General features: G+C 38.9%; 1 protein-coding gene across 6 annotated transcripts in view; it reads right to left on the reverse strand.

Moving 5' to 3' along the window:
• Window positions 1–17,471, reverse strand: part of KAT6B (lysine acetyltransferase 6B) — a 195,667-nt gene that overhangs the window by 78,837 nt on the left and 99,359 nt on the right. The gene's annotated exons all lie outside the window — the stretch shown is intronic.

Raw genomic sequence — 17,471 nt, forward strand, 5'->3', positions numbered from 1 at the left:
GGTGTGGGAGGATCCCACGAGCCGCAGAGCAACTAAGCCCGCGTGCCACAACTGCTGAGCCTGCGCTCTAGAGCTCAGGAGCCACAACTGCTGAGCCTGTGTGCCACAACTACTGAAGCCCACATGCCTAGAGCCAGTGCTCCACAACAGGAGAGGCCACCATAATGAGAAGCACATGCAACGCAACGAAGACCCAACGCAGCCAAACATAAATTAAAAAAAAATAAAATTCATTAAAAAGAAAAAGAAACTGTCAGAGTGGTTTCTAAAGTGATTATACCATTTAACACTCCTGGTTGCACTTGGTTTTGTTTTTTTTTTTTGCGTTATGTGGGCCTCTCACTGTCGTGGCCTCTCTCGTTGCGGAGCACAGGCTCCGGACATGCTGGCTCAGCGGCCATGGCTTATGGGCCTAGCCGCTCTGCGGCATGTGGGATCTTCCTGGACCAGGGCACGAACCCGTGTCCCCTGCATCGGCAGGTGGACTCTCAACCACTGCGCCACCAGGGAAGCCCGCACTTGTTTTTTTTTTTTTTTTTTTTTTTTAACATCTTTATTGGGGTATAATTACTTTACAATGGTGTGCACTTGGTTTTGCCAGTCTTTTTAATTTTAACCGTTCTAGAAAATGTGTAGGAATATCTCATATATCCTTGATGGCTAGTGACGCTGCCTGTTTTCATGTGCTCAGTGGCCATTCATATATCTTCTTTTGTACACTTTCTGTTAGACTCTTCTGCCTGTCATCATGGTCTAATGCAATACATTGCCAAACCCTCTTCCAATGAAAAACCTTTGGCCCCAGCTATTGAAAATGCTACCAGCAGGCAGTTTTCAGTTGTCACTCCCTTCAGGGATTGCTTCAGTTGTAGAGTCATTTCACCCAAGGACATGCCCCTTCCAGCAGTGGCCCATATACAAGTGGTAGAGGTCCTCATCTCTGAGTGATACAGAAATATAAAGGCTTGGTCATCTTGGCCCAACTCTTGTACCAACTCTGTCCCAACTCCGAAGGACCAATGTAGTTCTAGAGCTACATATAAAGTCAGCCAAGGCTGTTACTGAGCTGCATCACTGCTCAACCCCTTCCTCTGCCCAATAATGCTTCATTGCCATTCCTTCCACAAGAGTTGATACTAGTAAGGGCTTCCCTTAGTAAATACTCCACCATAAAACTTTATCTCAGTGCCTGCTTCCTAATGAACACAAACTATAACACCTATTTAAATTGGGTTGCTTGTCTTACTGAGTTGCAAGACCTTCATATATATATATGTTCTAGCTACAAGTCCTTTGTATACATACATACATAACATATAAAATATATGTACTGTGGGACATCTCTGGTGGCCCAGTGGTTGAGAATCCGCCTGCCAATGCAGGGAACACTGGTTCGATCTCTGGTCTGGGAAGATCCCACATGTCGCGGAGCAACTAAGCCGGTGTGCCGCAACTACTGAGCCTGTGTGCCACAACTACTGAAGCCCGTGCGCCTAGAGCCCATGCTCCACAATGAGAGAAGCCACCGCAGTGAGAAGCCTGCACCACAAAGAAGAATAGCCCCTGTTAGCTGCAACAAGAGGAAGCCCGAGTGCAGCAACAAAGACCCAACACAGTCAAAAATAAATAAATGTATTAAAAATATATATATATGTACTGTGAATATTTTCTCTCATTCTGTGGCTTGTCTCTTCATTTTCCTAATAATTTCTTTTGAGAAACACCAGTTTTTAATTTTTATGAGGTCCCATTTACTTATTTTTCTACTTTTTATGTCCAATCTAAGAAATCTTTGTGTATTCCAAAGTTGCAAAGGCTTTATCCTATATTTTCTTTTAGTTTCCTGGTTTTAGTTTATAAATTAAGTTCATGATGCATTTTTAGTTAATTTTTATGTACGGAATGAGGTAAGGGTCAAGATTCACTTTTTTTCCATATGCATATCCAGTTATTCCAGGACAATTAGCTGAGATTTTCTTCTTCCCATTGAATTAGTCCTTCAACTTTGGTCTTCCTTTTCAAAATTTGTTTTAGCTATTCTAGATCCTTTGTATTACCATATCAATTTTTTAATCAGTTTGTCAATTTCTAGAACAAAGCCTGCTGGGATCTTTATTGTGACTGTATTGACTGTATAGATCAGTTTGGGGAGTGTTGACTTGGTAACATTATTGAGTCTTCCAACCCATGAAATGTACATTTCTCCATTTACTTAGGTCTTCTTTACTTTCTTTCAGTAACAGTTATAGTTTTCAGGGTACATATTTTGCTAAATTCATCCCTATGTATTTCATACTGTTTGATGCTATTGTAAATGGTATTCAATTTCTGAATGTTCGCTGCTACTATAGAAAATACAATTGTGTTACCTCCTTCTTTCTGAAAGAATTTATCTAACAGTTGTATTTGTTAAATGTTTGAGACTTCACCATTAAAGTTGTGTGTTGTCTGAGCCTAGAGTTTTCTTTGTACCACAGTTTTAAATTTTGAACTCAATTTCTTCAGTAGATATAGAGCTACTCAGAATTTCTATTTTGAATGTATGTGTCAGCTGTAGTGATCTGGGCATTCAAGGAATTTTCCCATTTCATCTAAACTGCCCAATTTATTGGCATAAAATTGCCCATAATATTCCCTTATTATTCTTTTTATGTCTTCAGTGATATCCTCGCTCCCATGCCTATTACTGGTAATTTGTGTTTTCCCTTTATTTTTTCATTGGCCTACCTAGAGATTTCTGAATTTTATTGATGTTTTCAAAGAATCAGCTTTTGATTTCCCCTATTTACTTTCGATGTTCTTTATATGAGGAAAAATGTTGATTCTTATGTGGAAACCTGATTTGTTATTATCACTATCATTATCATTTTTATTCTAATACAACAGCTAGAGCCATGTGGTTATTCAAAATGCCATTCCCTTTTCTTTGGCTGTAGAATGTCCACGCATTCTACTCCGGTGCCACATCAACTCCTGGGAGGCTGGAGCAGGGAGGAGGTAACAGCTGGTGCCTTAGTGTTAGAGGAACCGTACCGAGAACTGCTCTCTAGACAGTGGTTCTTAAACAGGTATGAACATTAGGATGTACACGCCTAAGCAACATGCATGGATTTTGATTAAATAGGTCTGCAGCTGACTTAGGCATCTTGATTTTTTTAAAAGCTTCGAGGAGATTCTGGTGGTACCCCAGGTTGAGAATCACAGCTCTGAATGATTAGGACATCAGGCAGTTTATGCTCAGAAGAGTCTGAGAAGCACAAGAGTAAATACAGAGCTGAGAGGCTACTGAGAACTTGTTGCCTACTCCTAAAAACTGTGGGTCTGAGGGCCCCAGAGACATAATAAGTTTATGTCACATGAACATGCTTTAAAGGTAGGGGGAAATATACACATGCATCTAAAACATGGCTTAAATTTCTTCAATATGAGGGCTATTTTGTTGATTTTTAAAGTTACGTGTGTGTGTGTTTTAATTCAAATAGCACAAAGATATACAGAATGGAAACTAGGTTTCCCTCCTATGGTTAATCCCTGGACACGCAAATTCCCTTTCAAAAGGTTCACTGAGACACTTCCATCTCAGAAAAATTAAAAGTTGAGGTGTACTAAACCAGTTTTATTCTAATAGATATTGAGGTTAATACCATTCTTTTGCTTCTACGGAAATGTACACATGTGCATTTGCATGTGCAAATACACCTGCAGAATAAATGCCTAGCTGTGAAATTGCTGGGTCACAGAACATAGGCATTTTTAACTGCATGAGGTTGTGTCACTCTATACTCCTAACATGTTTTATCAAATTTTTTCCTTGCCAATTTAACAGTTGAAAACCATACCATATTTTAACTTAAATTTGTTTTTCAAATTAACTTTTAAAAACTGGATTCAAAGGTCATATTTTAAGTAAAAAAACTAGTAATTTTCTTTATCCCCTAGTATGTGATAATACAAATAAAGCTGTGCCTCCACAACCTTCCATAGTTCAAGGTTAATCAAAGACCAGTGTTCTTATACATCCTCACAACCTCTACATTGGAGTAAACAAACCAAACAAAGTGGAAGCACTCACTAGCCAAGGGACAGGGAGGAAAGTAAATGAAACTCTACTCTCCTATCCACTGATCTTTTAGGATCAGCACATTAAGAACATCATCTTCGCATCAAAAAGCTAAATGAAGCATGATTATAAGAGGACTGCACTATGTACGTGTGTGTTTAAGAAAATAAGGGGTGCATACTAATTTTTGAGACCGAGTTAAAAGGAAACTTTGCAAGGTAAGTTTGACAGATCACTGGAACTTACAGAGCCACAGAAATTTGCCAGCAGCCCATAAAATTTCAGTACTTCTTTCCACAGTCCGTGTTACAACAAAGAACAATCTGAAATCAGTGAGCACAGACCCACCTATAGAATTACAGTAACAGTACTGTCAGGCATGGTTTTTCTTCCTCCCTCCTTCCTTTTATCTTCCCTTCTTTCTAATTAACTGCCTGTCTGTTTTGAGGGCCTGGCTCACGTGATACTGCTTGGTGGTCCACTGCTGGTAGTCATCTCTAAGTTATTCAGATGATTTTGAGGATAGGGGAGGGGCCAGGAAATGATAGAGATAAATACTTCTCAAACTTTAATATACAAACAAAACACCTGGAGATCTTGTTAAAATGCAGGTTCTGGTTCAGTAATGCTGGAATGGGGCCAGAGATTCTGCATTTCTAAGAAGCTCCCCCATGATACTAACGCTGATCTGTGGTCCACACCTTTGAGCAATCAGAATATAGATACTTTTAAAAAGCAACCCCCAGGGCTTCCCTGGTGGCGCAGTGGTTGAGAGTCCGCCTGCCGATGCGGGGGACGCGGGTTCGTGCCCTGGTCTGCGAGGATCCCACATGCCGCGGAGCGGCTGGGCCCATGAGCCATGGCCGCTGAGCCTGCACGTCCGGAGCCTGTGATCCGCAGCGGGAGAGGCCACAACAGTGAGAGACCCGCGTACCGCAAAAAAAAAAAAAAAAAAAAAAAAAATTAACCCCCAAATTCAACTCTGGGATGTGTTTTACCATTTCAATATAAGGATTCACTGAAGAGCAGAACCCTGGAGTTAATGCCCTGCCGGAGGAACTATTTTATTAGTCACAGTAATGCAGTAGTTGGTGTGGTAGCAGTTGTAGTAGCAGCAGCAGCAGGAGTAACAGTAATTAGCAGCAGCAAATATTTGAAAAGCACTAAGAACAGATTTTCAGGTTAGCACTTAATCAATCATTAAAATGCCAGAAGGTAGGCACTATTATCTCCACACTACAGATGAGAAAACAGAAGTTAACTTTCCCCAAACAGTTAGGCTCCAGGACCACTGCAGTACCTCTCCGGTTATCAAGTTCACAATCACTGTGTTGTTAGTAATGAATGTCATCATTTCTCAAGTTGACACGTGGGAAGGGGCAATTGTTTAAAGGCCTTATTTTCTAGCTCCTGTAAAGTCCAGCTTAGATAAATAAATAGATCATTGTAACTGATCAGTCTGGGGCAAGGTCAGGAAGAATTTAAACCTATTATTTGACACTACAGACAATCTACTTTGGATAATCAAGAGTGGCTGTGAGTTCAGAGGCCCCAGAGATGATAATGTTGTTGTTTTAAATCTTCTGGCTTTATTTGTTAACTAAGGTGTGACAGAGTGGAATGGCTTGCTTTAGAAGTTATCCAAAGACTAACACTGGTTACAATATGAGTTCCAGCATATTTGGCTTCGAAGCTACATTTTACGCTTCCTAAAAAGAGATCAAACTAAATATACAGTTCTCAGTCAAAAAGCCCTGTAGAGTAACCTGATCTGAGCAGGGGCACTTTAACTCACTGCCAAATAGAAAAGCATGATCGCCTTATTCCACACACACAAATACCATTCTAGGAGAGGCCAATTAATCATGAATATAACTTTTCAGACATTACATAATTTCACATAGACTTGCTTCTAATGCCTGCCAAGGAAAACAGCAATTTGTATCACCAGGAATAAATCTACATTTGAAAAGAAACGAAAGTTACAAATATGAAACAGTGTAACTCTGGTCACCTCTTTCATGCCACCCTTCCTCATAAGTTCTCTAATTATTTTATTTTATAAAACTGGCATTAATAAAACAACCGAAAATGATGTAAGCTGTAAAATTACATAAATAAATGAAAATAGGGAAATCCAAGTAATGTTTATATCTACAAGAGTAGCAACCTCTAAGATATGATAAATAGCAATGCACACACACACACACACACACACACACACACACACACACACACAGACATATAAAATAAAGTCATATGCACACTGCATACTTCTGGGTCCTTCAATATTACACAAAAAACACTGGTATATTAAATCATTTATTATAATTTTTAAGAGATTCAATTTTCATATCTAAAATTATTTCTGTTTTCTACATGTTTCACTGATATAACCCTGGTAAATCAGGAATAAGTGATTAATTTGAAAGCAATCCAATGATATCTACAGTCAACATTTTCAAATATAAATAATGAACATAAGCCTGGTAAGTATTCTATTTAGAAAATATACCCATCAGCCCAGGATTACCTTCAGTACGTTTATAAAATTCCTTAACAGAATATTTATAAGCAACAAAACTAGGAAAACAAAACAAAAGCAATTAATTATCCTCTTATTAAATAATGGCTGTACTGAAGAACATCAGACTTTAAAGGGGGATGCATAAACTCATGACAGACTTATCTGAATAGTTCCCTTCTACAGTCATTTTTTAAAAGAATGCTCTCCTTCACACTATCCTTTTTTAAAAAATTAATTTCTCCTTCATTTACTTAAGGTTGGGTGGACTAGCTCCTGCTTTTGAAACTTCCCTAAGGAAAACCTGACACCCTAATCATGGTCACTCAAAAGCAAGCCAAGTACCCATACATGCATCTGAGGCTCTGGTGCTTTTAAACAAAGACCAAACCACTAATGCCAGACCTTTAGTAAATGTGCAGAAGCAAATGGTACAGTGCACTTCCCCACCTCTGTTGAAACCCTTGCCTAGCCAGCCAAGATTTTGTTCTTTATGTGTTTTTCATTTAAAAATAAGTATTTTTCACTTTCTAAAAAAGAAATGATATTCTGAATGTTTCCCCAAAACTATGTAACTATGTATGTGAATGTAGATGTGTGTGCACATATGTATACATGTATGTACATGTGTGTATGCATGTGTATATGTGTGTAGATATAGATATGGGCATATTAAATAGGGGTGTGTTCTTCATTCTCTCCCCCAGTTAAAAATAATAATAATAACAGCTAATATTTATTGCATGTGACCATGTGCCAGATACTGTATGAGGTGCTTAAATTATTTCAACAATCTCAGCGAGGTGTTCTTATTGTTCCAGTCTTATTAAGGAGGAAACTGTGGCACAGAAAGGTTAAATAATGGGCCCAAAGGAGCACAGCTGCCACTGGCAGAGATCAGATTCCAAGTCAGGCAGCTGACCTCAGACCTGCTTTCTTCACCCCCGTGTAAGGCTCTAAATTAGGAACAGTAACCAGAGCAGGAATGGGATACACACATAAGTCAAGGGCAAGGGTCATTTTGGAATTAGGAAGCAGAGGTGAGTTTATAACGGGTGTAGATATTAGAGGAAGAAGCCACAGGAGGTTTTTTATTGTCAGAGTGGATGAAGAGGAGACCATCAGCAATTCTCTACTTAATTCAAAATGACTTTTACAGAAGATTGGCTTTCAGGAGTTATTTAGAACAGAAGAAAAAAGCACAGTTTGTTGAGAAGAGAATCTAAGAAAATGACAGTGCTTGGGAGACAGCTCAGAAGACTGATGTAATGAATTCACAAGAAGGTGCTACCTAGAGGAACGGAGCCTAATGGAGAGAGAGAAGGCTGGGACCTGAGCAGCAGATGAGGGAAATGAGATAATCCAGAGCCTGCTGGAGGCTGGCTTTGATGCATGGGGCGAACAGCCAGAGGAGATGCAAAAGGAAATGACAAGCCCCTGTAAAGATTTAAGGAAGGGGTTGGCATGGTCAGGAAGTCCACCTGGCAGGAGGTAACAGCCCATTCTAGGAACTTGGAAGAGGACGCAAGGAGAGGAGAATGACAGGCCTAGAAGCTACTGAGTTCAGTGGATTTCATGATGATTTCATAAAGACGTGTTATTCTGGACAAGTCTGTATGTTGAGGAAGAAAAGTCAGCCAGAAATTGCTCTAAATTTAATAAAGTCTTCAGAAAAAGTTGCTAAGGCAGAAAACTTCCTAGTGACTCTGCCAATACAGCTAATTGCTTAGCAATTACTGGTCATAAGCATCACGGAAATTGTAGACATTTTTAAACCCTTACACTGTGAGGACCTATGTCTCAAAGCCCTTGAAATTTTTATCAGTATTTGGGTGTGCTCTGAGCCAAGTTCTCTACCCATGTCACCAGAAAAAAAGATGATAATTTTCCAGAGAAAACTGTTATGTTGTCTCCTCCATTGGGCCAGAGTCATCCTCAGCTAAGATGTACATGTGAATAATTTATATTCACCTGGAATGGTTAACATACGAGCATGCTGTTCCAAAGGTACAGTTGGTTTTCTTAACAGTCCAGATCATAGAAATTTCTCATGGTCCTTCTCATTTAGTTAAAGGGATAAAATACAAATATTTATGGGAGAAAAACAACTTTTGTAGCCTACTGATTTAGCTTTAGGAGTATTTCACAACTGAGTCCTTTTTAACAACATACAACCAGGGACATAGGTCTAATCAATACTGAACATCTACCTTGCAGTTGGGGCTTATGAATTAATCAGCATCTACTCTAACTCAAACCATCAGACAAAAATCAACAGTGACCTACATTTTTTTGAACACTGTAGAACCACCTAAACAATGTTATCATTTACAATAATGACAACAATCTTGAACCCTGACCACAAACACCAAAACTAGTGTCTCTACTCATGAGTTATTTATTTCTAGGTTATCTCTTTTTCCAGGGAACTAACAGCAGGAATTCAGGTTGTCACATGCAACACTTCCTATATACATTAGCCACATCATGTTAACACTAGTAACCAAAAGCTGGGAAAGAGCACCTGATGACCCCAAGGCCACACAGCAAAATTAGGCAGTATGGGGAATCTGGATCTCTCCACCCAATTCAATGGTCTATTGTTAGGCCAAGTAACCTGTTTCCCGATTAGCATACGAAACAATAGAGGATAAAATAGTGTGTAAGCAGAAAGTCTTTCTTGGTGAGCTGCAAATTATCTAAAGAAGGTTTTATTTCTAATTATGGTCATATAATTACAGACACTTTAAGGAGAAGAGCCTGTTTGTTCTGCCTGATGTGAGCAACTCACTGATTTAGGCTCTCTTGAAGCCAGCAGCCAAGTCGCAGTGGCACAGACCCAGGAGTTCCTGGAGGAGAACAGATGGACAGCTATCCTAAAAAAAAAGAGCTCCCCAATGTCGCCCAGCAATAAGATGTGAGAGCTTGATAACTCTACCATCCCCATTCAGGTGTTACATGTATAAAATGAAAGAGTTCACCGTTAAGTAGATATTTTTCTCATTGGGTAGCAGAGAGTACCATGCTTGGTCTCCCATTCTCTCATTTTCTAACAAGGCCTTCCCAAGGCTTCCTACTTAGCATAAATTGGCTTCACCTAAGGATTAGTTTTTATTTTTCCAATTGGTTTTGTGAAGAAAATATTCATATTTCATCAAATTTTCAGAACTTCTTACAGAAAGTTTCTGAAAGGCTGGTGACACACACTGTAGCAAAGGAACTGAGGGCCTAGAATCTGGAATCAGATTCTCTGGGTTTGAGTTCCAGCTCTACCACTTTCTAGTTGTGTGACCATAGCCAAGTATTTGACTCCTCCCTTAGTTTCTACATCTGTAAAATGGGAATAACAATAGTTGAGTGACTTATATGAGATCATATATATAAAGTGCTATGTGCTACAGCATGTGGGAACTGCTCAGAAGACGTTAGCATCTGTGAGTTATCACTGTAGTTGATGTAGACATTTTGGCCAATCAACATTTTTTTCAGTACCTGTTACTTACTTCAACTGTGCAAGAGCACAGACTCTCTATCCACTGTGCCGCAGAAGATTCAAAGAATGAGAACTTACGACCCATGCCTTTGCAGAGTTTACAAATCACAGGTGGAAAGAGCATACATATACAATTCAAGAACATGTTTCAGACAACACAATCCCACAGACACATGGGTTTCTTGCTTTCTTCAATAGTATATTCTGTGGAAAGTCAGCAAGTCACATTCTAAAAGGCCAGTTCCTCTACCTCCTTTAAAAGAAAGGTATGGTGAACACTTGAAAATTAAACATCTCAAGAACTGTCACAGGTCAATTTTAACTCAATAAAACTGGGGGTGGGGTGCAGGGAAAGAACTGTCCTATTTTCTTTTATAGGTTCATATGGCTAAAGAAATATTTGAGCACTTACTATACATAAAGGACACTATATTTAATACTAAAATTCAACTGTTTGAAGTTTTATTTCATTAAAGCTATACAGATAGTATATAAATTATCAACAGAAGTATAAAAGTTGGGTAGAGTCAATCCATAGGGCTTCTAAAAGGGGGTGAATTTTGATGCAAAATTTCAAATGGAGGATGGGAGGGATTTCAGGTAGAAACAAACAGCAGGGGCTAAGGGCAGCAGACTTGGGTGGAAAGGGGAGAGGTGGCAGCTATAATGATGAAAATACATAGACTTGAGCAAGGATTCATGTGGGGACAGGATAAAAAGGAGGTCCTTTAGATGGAGAGCCAAGTTAGCAAGAGCCTTAAATTTAAAAAAAAAAAAAAAAAAGAAAGAAAGCTCTCCTCACTGACCACCATGTCACAGCTTCACCAGCCCAGAGCTCTTGATTTCCCCACAAAATGCTCAACACTGGTGGCTAATAAGCTATTGTCTAGGACACCCCTGCACTTCTGCTTCCACCTGTTGAGTTCTATGCTTAATTGTGTTTGTTTTCAAATCTGTTTATGTCAGTTATGCCTGTTACTATAATTAAGTACCTTAATTAAACACTGTTATCCAACACCCAATAAACTATGTGTACAAAGAGAGTTGTAGTCTCTATGGACACTTTGTTGAATGTTTTCCGACAGATCTGACTAACAGTGAAAAAAATTATTACAAGACTTGGAGGAAATTACAACTAGAAGAATTGCTTCACAGTGCATCTAAGGAAACAGATTGAAAGTTGTAGAGGAAAAAGATGGGAAACTCCAACCTATGCTCAAAGAAAAGGCTGGAGCCTCCACCAAACAACTGGCAAATATATACACATGATACATATTTTATAAGATAAAATATTAATAAAATGTTGCCATATATATATACAGATATAATTTTTTATTCCCTACTTTTAACCAGCTTTTTGGGTTAACCAACCAATTCTTAATCACATCAAATACAAAAGCTTCTACTATAATGAAATCAAATGGACTGCACAGTCAAACTTGAAAGAAAACTATCAAAAAACTGCACCTGCAAATAGGTGGGAGAAGTTCTATTCAAATACATAAATTTTTATATCTATACTCACTATATCTCGTTTCAGCTATGTGAGTCAAAAGAACAGGTAAATGAAATACAAACTTTGTTAAATATTTTGCCCACAAAACTCCAATCTGAATACTGAATTTAAATAGATATTTGCATTTGTAGACCCAAACTTAATACATTGTCATTTTATCTAATGCACAATAAATACTTTATTTCTAATACAAAAGAAGTCAAAATGGATATTAAGTATTTCGAAGTACCTTAAAATGATCAAGCAACGATAAATAAAAGCAAGGATAATCAGTCTCTGAAAAGCAATCATTTTTCAAACAATATAATTTGCTCTTGACTGATTTTAAGACCTAAATAATATTACTATAAAGAATGGTAGATACCTCCTACCTGTGCTCACTTTTTTCTTGAGTGGGTTAAAATACAGGTAAGAACCAACCTAGGATTATTAAAAAGAATTATTTTATTTACTGTGAATTATTTTGAATACACACTTACTGCTTATATATCTGAAAGGAGCAGCCCAGTATGAACCACGTATATTTTCCTATTATTTACCCAGAGCAGGTTATTCATCAAGAAATTAATTGCAAACAATTTGCCCAACTGATGGCTCCTTGTTTTTAGTTTGTTTTTTTTTTTTTGACATCACCATTTCACAGATTAGACTATAAAACCACTAAATAGGGATTGTGTCTTGGACTATGTTCTGTACATGATGAATACACTGGTGGCGCTCAGTCAATGTATGACTAATGATAACACTGTCATTCGTTTATTTTTCAAATACTTTATGTTCACTGAAAAATATTTATCACAGGATTTCACTGTATGCAAGAGCATCTGTAACACAGGGTAGAAACGGAATGTTTTCAAAACAGAGAGCCTGGAAACATTAGCCAGAACTCAGGCGGCCAGTATTTTGGGATTTTTTGGCAGGCACATAAAATAGATCAGACATCCTGGTTGAAAACTAAATCTCCCAACAGTAAACAGAAGAAACCAATTTCATTCAAGATAAATGACTTTTTTTCAAATTCCATTAAGAGGAAAGAATCTCTGTTTTGCAGAGATAGGCATAAAATTGTGAAAGATGTATCCAGATATACGAGATGAGGCCCAAACCACCACCAGCACCTCGTACTATGTAGTGTTTCCCATTACAGAGCCTCACAAGATTTGTGAATTTTTTTCTAATTAATTATAAATCACTGAACAAATCCTGACAATAGTGAGAATGCAGCTTGGACAGAAACAGTCTGAACATTTCTAACTCAAGTTCTACCACACAAGAAAAGAGAAATATATTCAGCAAGGGAAAACAAAGGTTCTTGGCTAAAAGCTCAACTCACCATCTTGTACTTATCAAAGTCATCTTAAGAGGCATTATTCTAGGGTTATACTCTGCTGTTGTTTAAAAATGAAAAAATGTACATGCACTGGTCCAAGGTCAGTGCTCAAAAAATACTTGTTGACTTGATGTCTTAATTTTTCAAGAAAAGGACTCTGAAAATTTCAACAACTATGTATAAAAACTAAAGATTTTTTTCTTCAAAAAGGTAAGTTCAAAAAAAAAAAAAAAAGGTAAGTTCATATGTCAAATGACCTAAAAACTGTAAGGTACCAAATAAAACCCAGGCTCTCTGTCAGTGATTAAATCAGTGATTCAAGATGTTCTTCTTGACAGGAGAATAGAAAATATTACTAATATTTATTTCTTCTGTAGTAGTGGATTTTACTAAATAATATCTATTTTTTATCTCTCTTTCTGCATACATGGCACTTAAAGCTGAAATCAATCATACACTAATACACTTGATTACTACTCAAAATATCAAGTATTCTGTTTCACATGCATAATCTTATCCATTTAATCATACCACTAGTTTCTTGAGAGAGGGTCTTATACTTTCTATACCCTTTTCGGGGCCTAATGCCCCATTAGGATATAAGAGTTTTTAAAAATTACTTATCTATCAAGCAAGTGATAATCTAACCATGGCAAGAGAAGCAAACTCTTGCATCTGGCATAAACAATGGATACTTGATTTATTCAAGTAGCCTGGTTCATAAAGTGGGATTAACAATTTCATAAATTTTGAGCAGAGTAAAAAATCTGGTATTACAGTCAAACAAAATACAATTACTTTTCCTTGAGTTTTGCATTGTACAGTCTTGCATTATTACCCTTGACGAAATAAGAGGACTGCCAGCTAAAAGAAATGTACAAATAATAAATGCCAGGTAGACCATTTGTTTCTCCTAAGAGCATTCTTTGTTGAGTTCAGACGCCTGACTCATGACGCGGGTTAGCTTACGTAAGCCTGTGGAGTCCTCTGAGTTAAGGGTGGCTCAGAGGGTCTCTCTACCTCCCAGCATTGGAAAGCAGTACGTGACCACTGGTCTGCATACTTCCCAGGCTGGAGAGCACACGGTCCAAGGGCAAAGATCACTGTGGAAGCCACCCAATAGCCCCCCAGCAGCACTGCAGCAGTGCTGGATGCCTATAAACAGCAGAGGACACTAACAAAGGCGGCTGTGTGGGAAAAACAACATCCACTCCAAGCAAGCATGAGAAAGACACGTGAGGAAGGGCAAGGAGCTGGGGAGATGGGCTACTGAGAGAACCCAGAGCTCCCTGAGGCTTCCCCCTCCTCCCAACCCCATCAGTGAATAATCCAGCCTATCACTACTTGCTGACATTCTGAATCAGAAAGGATCTTAAATTATCTGTTTCTTAAAAAGGAGATTTTCAATTTCCCCAACAAGTCTGTCAGAGCCCCCACCCCCCCAAAAAGGTTTCTTACAGCAGGTTCTAGTCAGCCAAGGAGGGGTGCCTCCTGCTGAGCCACTGGCTCCCCACTTCAGATTTTCTGAATCATTCAGGCTCTCCTGGAGGTTTCTTTATACCCACAGAAACAGCGAGGCTCACTCCACGGGGAACTGCTCTAGGCAGCCCCTTGCCAGTCGACAAATATGACTCCTAATTCATTAGCAGCCTGTACTATTGGAGCGAGGGGTTGAAGTGATATTACAGAAGCTTGAAAGGGGCCTTGTCAAGCACCTCTACTGGGCCAACACACTAATTGGTAGAGAATAGTTTATTATATTAACATCTAGGTCAAACCTAGAACGCTGGCGTCTTCAGAAAGATTTTGTAATTACATTTCTGGAATGTGTATTGTAAGGAACAACAGCAGTGTAGTAATAATTAATGTTGATTATGATGATTCCACCGCCTTACATTTATTGAACATGCTTACCTCTTACTTCATTACTACATTTAATCCTCACAGCCCTGTGTGAGAAGAGCAAGAATAAATACCCCAAAATGAAGGAGTAAGACACACAGCTGACCAGACTAGAGGTCACTCCTTCCTGAGAGCCAAAACAAGAGGTCTCCGGTGTACACTGAGGAAAGTATGGAAACAGTCATTCCTTAAACAAACCTCTGTCTGACGCCTCCATGGGAAATGATGGACCAAACTCTAGAATTTCAGATACAACATAACATAGTCCTTGTTCTAAGGGAGTTGTGAGATGACACGGAAGGAACAAGGTGGCATTTAGGCTGGGTCTGGAAGGGTGAGTGGGTGTTGCTAGTGAAGAAGACTAGAATATGTATGTGAACATGTTCAGAGGCGTGGACCCAAGAAAGAACTTGGGTCAGGTTATCTTAAAAAATAAATAAATAGAATAAAATAAATAAGTAGTTTACATTTTCTCTTATAGGCAGTATACATACAATGGTGTTCCCCCCCACAATGGTGTATATTAGTATGTATACACAGCATACATATTAACATACATATTAGGTACCGAGTTACACATTCACTGTGCCCCGCACCTATCACCACTGTAACTGCCCAGGTTTACTGCCCTCCCTGCCCTCCACCCCACCATGGGCTGTGAGCTCCACGCGGCACAGACTGTGTCTGTTTTGCTTACTACTGTGCCTCCAGCACACACGCCATGTCCATGTCCGGCACATGAGGAGCACTCAGTGCACTCTTCCAATGAATGAATGAATGAATGTATAGCGGGCACTATGTTATAAAAGAATTCCCACAGAATAGAGTGACACCTAAAAATTAATAATACTGGGTAATGAGTGTTATAAAAGTTATTGTTAAAGAGCTTTGAAAACACAAAGGAGCAAATAAACTAGTTCAGATATCCTCCTACACCATCACCCTGTATAGACAGTTTCCACCCTTAATAATTTGCTTTTATAACAAATACTCGTCCAACAGAAACTACGTTATTCTGTGAAGGAAATTTAAGCAGTAAAAGTGACTCAACTTCCAGGTATAAGTTTCACAGAATGCTTTATTCTCTGCCAACCACTGTGATTATCAGTGCCTTTGTGAGGATTATGAAAAAGAAATGTTACTATATAGAAACACTGGAACAAGACTAACCTCTAGACCTACTCAGGAAATCCTCTTCATTGAAAATTTTCAGTGGGGGAAAGGGGGTGGCTTAGGGGGAGAGGAAGTATAGAATGATTATCCCACCATATTAGAACTTTAGCTTTCAGATGTTAAAACACACTTTATGCCCCAAAGGCTCAATTAAAACAAAGTTGGAAAAAAATTCAATAGAGCAAACTGACAGATTTCATCACAGAGCAGCGAGAAGTGTTTAACTGGCCTATGGAGAGATCGAAGAGTGGTTCTCTTGGCTGGAAGGCACTACATCCAATGCTGTTTTTTGGCGAAAGGAGACATGTCCAAACATCATAGTAGAGAGCATGTCATAGAATTTCTAATTTTAAAAAGGCAATTTCATGGTAAGAAGGATGTTTTGATGGTAATCAATACCTTTTCATTTTAAAAACCTGACCATGAGAACATCCAACTAAGATAGTTATTTCCAAGGCTGTCTCTTCCTTTCAAAGTTAAAACTCTTCATATTTACTTGGCTTGGACCATGTTTTTTAGTCATTCCCATTCTTTGAATCTTTGCCTAATACAAGCTTTCATTTGGATACACCACTCCCTTTGATGTTTCTAAGAATGTCTTGCTATTAACCTCTAACCCAATTAGTCACCAAATTGGCAGAATACATTGCTATTTGGAAGCCAACAGCTTATGAAGGACGTTTTTAAAAATCTGCAAAATGAGCTATATTATGACTACTTTATTTATAGTTTTTAAAAAGCATTCCAGGAAATCTACAGTAACAAATTCGGAATAAAGGCAAGTACAGGTCCTTTGTGTGCAACGGGGTAGGGAGGTGTGGCTATTGTAAACAAAAATAAGTTAAAAACTTAAATGTACAGTCCACCTTCTCCTTTTGCCATTTCCCCCCTTTCCTCTCCTCTGTTCATCTCAGTAAAGGAAAACTTCATCCTTCTAGTTACTCAGGCCAATAACCTTGAAGCCTCCTCTTTTTCTAACACTGTACGTCGAAGCCTATCTACACATTCTGTTGGCTCTACTTCAAAATATATCCGGAATATGTTCACGTATCACCACTCTCCACCATCACTCTAGCCTAAGCCATTACCTCCTGCTTGATTTACAGCCCTACCCTCCTAGCTGGCCTCCTTGGTGCCACCCTACAGTTTCTTGTCAACACAGCAGCCAGAACATCTGGTTAAAACTAAGTCAGTCAGATCATGACCCTCATGGCTCAAAACCTTGCAAAGCCTCCCCATCTTAGTCCCAGAAAAGCCAGAGGCCTTACACTGGTTCCCAAAGCCTGGCATAAGCTGGGACCTTTCTTCCCCTCTGTGCTCATCTCTTACTACTCTCCTCCTCCATTCCAGCCACACTGGCCTCCCTTCTGTTTCTCAGACAGTTGTGTTTCTCACAACACACTCTCATCATCGGAGTCTTTGCACCTGCTATTCCCTTGTCTAGAACACTCCTTCCCCATGCACGGCATGCTC

Source organism: Stenella coeruleoalba (assembly GCF_951394435.1).
Source record: "Stenella coeruleoalba genome assembly, chromosome: 16".
In the NCBI taxonomy this organism is placed as follows: domain Eukaryota; kingdom Metazoa; phylum Chordata; class Mammalia; order Artiodactyla; family Delphinidae; genus Stenella; species Stenella coeruleoalba.